Source organism: Gossypium raimondii, chromosome 3 (genome assembly GCF_025698545.1).
Source record: "Gossypium raimondii isolate GPD5lz chromosome 3, ASM2569854v1, whole genome shotgun sequence".
Lineage (NCBI taxonomy): Eukaryota > Viridiplantae > Streptophyta > Magnoliopsida > Malvales > Malvaceae > Gossypium > Gossypium raimondii.
Window position 1 is genome coordinate 60957881 of NC_068567.1, and position 3033 is coordinate 60960913.

Genomic DNA, 3033 nt, shown 5'->3' on the forward strand with positions numbered 1-3033 from the left:
AAGTCGATGACCCTTTTCATCAAAGTTGAACACTTTGCGGCTACCTTTATCAACATAATTCATCATTGAGAGCTTTGAGAGATTCCCTTTACTGTCAAGCCACAATTGGAGAAAATAAAAAAACAACTATAAAAATAAAAGGCAAATAATTTTTATATTAAAAAATTATATATACTAATATATAATAAAAATTTATTTAATATCTTGTAATAAAGTTTTTGGGTAAACTATCAAAATAGTCACTTTTGTTTGCCTCAGGTTACATTTTAGTCACTTATGTTTGAAATATTACGTTTTAGTCACTTACATTATCGTGTTGTAACATTTTAGTCATTGAGCAGTTAATTGTCATTAATGGTGTAACGGTAAGTTTACATGACATGTTAAATAATCATTTCAAACAAAAATTTAGGTTAAATTCTACAATCGGTCCATATATTTTATTCATTTTGAGAAATTTAATTTTTTCCTTTTATGTTTTTTAACTTTCTTTTTTTATTTAGTTCTCTTCTTTCTCCTTTATTTTCCTCCATTATTCATTTCTTTTAACGTAGTTTTCTATGTTTTCCATTTGTTAAAACTAGTACACAAGCTCGCCTCACTCGAAAATTTAAATTGTTCAAAAAAATAAAAGTATAGGAACTAGTTTTAACAAATGAAAATATAGAAAAACTATGTTAAAAGAAATGGAGAATGGAGGAAAACAGAGGAGAAAGAAGAGAATGAAAAATAAAGAAAAATGAGAGTTAAAAGAACATAAAAAATTAAATTGCTCAAAATGAAAAAAATATAAGGACCGATTGTATAAATTAACTTAAAATTTTTGTTTGAAATGATATTTAACGTGCCACGTTAGCTTACCATTACATCGTTAATGACTTGTGACTAAAATGTTATAACGCGATAACATAAGTGACTAAAACGTAACATTTCAAACATAAGTGACTAAAATATAATCTGAAGTAAATAAAAGTGATTATTTTGATAATTTACCCTAAAGTTTTTAGACTTTACAACGAATTAGGTTGAAAGGGGTGAGATATGTCATTGTTTTGTAAGGTTGAGTTCGGGTTTTTTTAAATGTATTTTTGAATTGTTCATGATAATTTAATTCGTTTTAACTTTATATTTGACTATTGAACATTAATTTGTATTTTAAATTATTTTTATATGTATTTTAAATTATTTTTATTATTTTAAATATAAAATATTTATTTTACATAAAAATAGTTATAAAAACTATAAAAATAGAATTAAATTTGGTTGGATTATGTTAATCTTAGCTTTTTAATATGCAATTACTTTTGAGACCCGTGAATCTTTCTTGCTTTATAAGTTTTAGTTATATATATATACACGGTAAAAGTATCATGGAGATCTATATACTAAGAGTCGGATTGCATTTTATTTCCTCTACTAAAAATGAGCAAATCAATCCATGTACATTAAATTAAAGAGAAATTGGCTCTTTTGTTAAAAGTTCCATTCATTTCTCTACGGTTAAAAACCGGTCTCCATACATCAGCATGAGGTACGCGTGGCACATCACATATCATTGTTTAGTTATTTCGTCAATCATGCCATCAATTTGCTCCTTCATCTAATGTATAGGGATTAATTTACCTATTTTTTGTGTAAAAAGAACAAAATACAATCTGACCCCTAATACATAAACTTTTTTTTTGTTAGAAAATAAAGCATAATCAATTAACTAAAATTATCAAGCCTCAACATATGCTGCTTTTGAATGTAGCGCATGTTGGATATCCTCTTCCAATATGTGTCTCACATTCTATGGTGGGTCATTAAGAACAACCAACTGATTCATCCTACCTCTTGCCTCATTATCTAAGCAATCAACAACCTTGTTGCTATATCTCTCAAAATAAGTCGACATTTCACCTCCCAACCCTTGTAGAACCATTCATGAATCATTCTAACTTCGACTATATTATTGACCGCTGCTAATCCATTGTGCAAGGTGTCAATTAGCAGAGCATTATCACTTTTAATCTCTACCTTTTGAAAACTCCTTGACCAAGCTAATTTCAATCCTTCCAACATTGTCAATGCCTCGACTTGAAAATATATGACATCCCTGTCACCATTTCGGAACCCACCATCCAGCCTCCAATTGGAACTCTTATTACTTCTATAATACTTTTACCATATATACACATAAAAGAGAATGGGTTAGTAACAACTTTTTTTTACTTTTTTTTTCTCCATTTTTGTACTTTCTAAAGCAATGACAAAGTTAGATGGAAAAAGAAAATTCCTAGTAGATAAAAACATTTGATGCATTCATTTCAAAAACATGCCACGACAAGATAACAGACATGGCTCACAGTTGACAGATGGGTAGGTTTTATATATATATATACACACACTTATATAAAGAACATAAAAAACACATATGTATTGATTGTATGAAATTAGGTCTTTTGGGTTGGGCACTGGGGAAGTTGCACTAGGTCTCAGTTTAAGCACTGAAAAACTGTCATTGCACGTACTGCTAAATAATAATCAGCTGGTGAGGTTTTCAATTCCTTCTTTGAAAGCCTCCACGTGTATATATTTATGATCTTACTGCATATCTAGCAGCTAACCCTAACTAGTTCTTCATATCAATATTTACTTGTATTTTTTCCCATCTAGAGTGTGTGAGCGGGTTATCTCAAGAGCAAGAGTACTTTGTTGGGATGGACCACCTACCAAGGAAATGTAAATATTTACGTTCGGTAAGATTTGTGTAAGAGAGAGCAATTTTCGGTTTAAACCAAGAAAACTGACTCAAATGGTTTGGGCAGTTTTTCCGATTATGGGTTTAGTTTTGTTGATTATTTCGGTCAGTTATTGATTTTTAAATTTTTAAACTGGCTTGACTAAAGAAGAGACTTAATTTAATATGTTTTTTAATTATTTAAAAATATTTATAATTTATAAAATAAATATATATTATTTAAGCCCAATAACTAAAGTTGGTTAATCGATCAACCTAAAGTTGGTTCAGTTATGTTAGTTTTTGAGCTT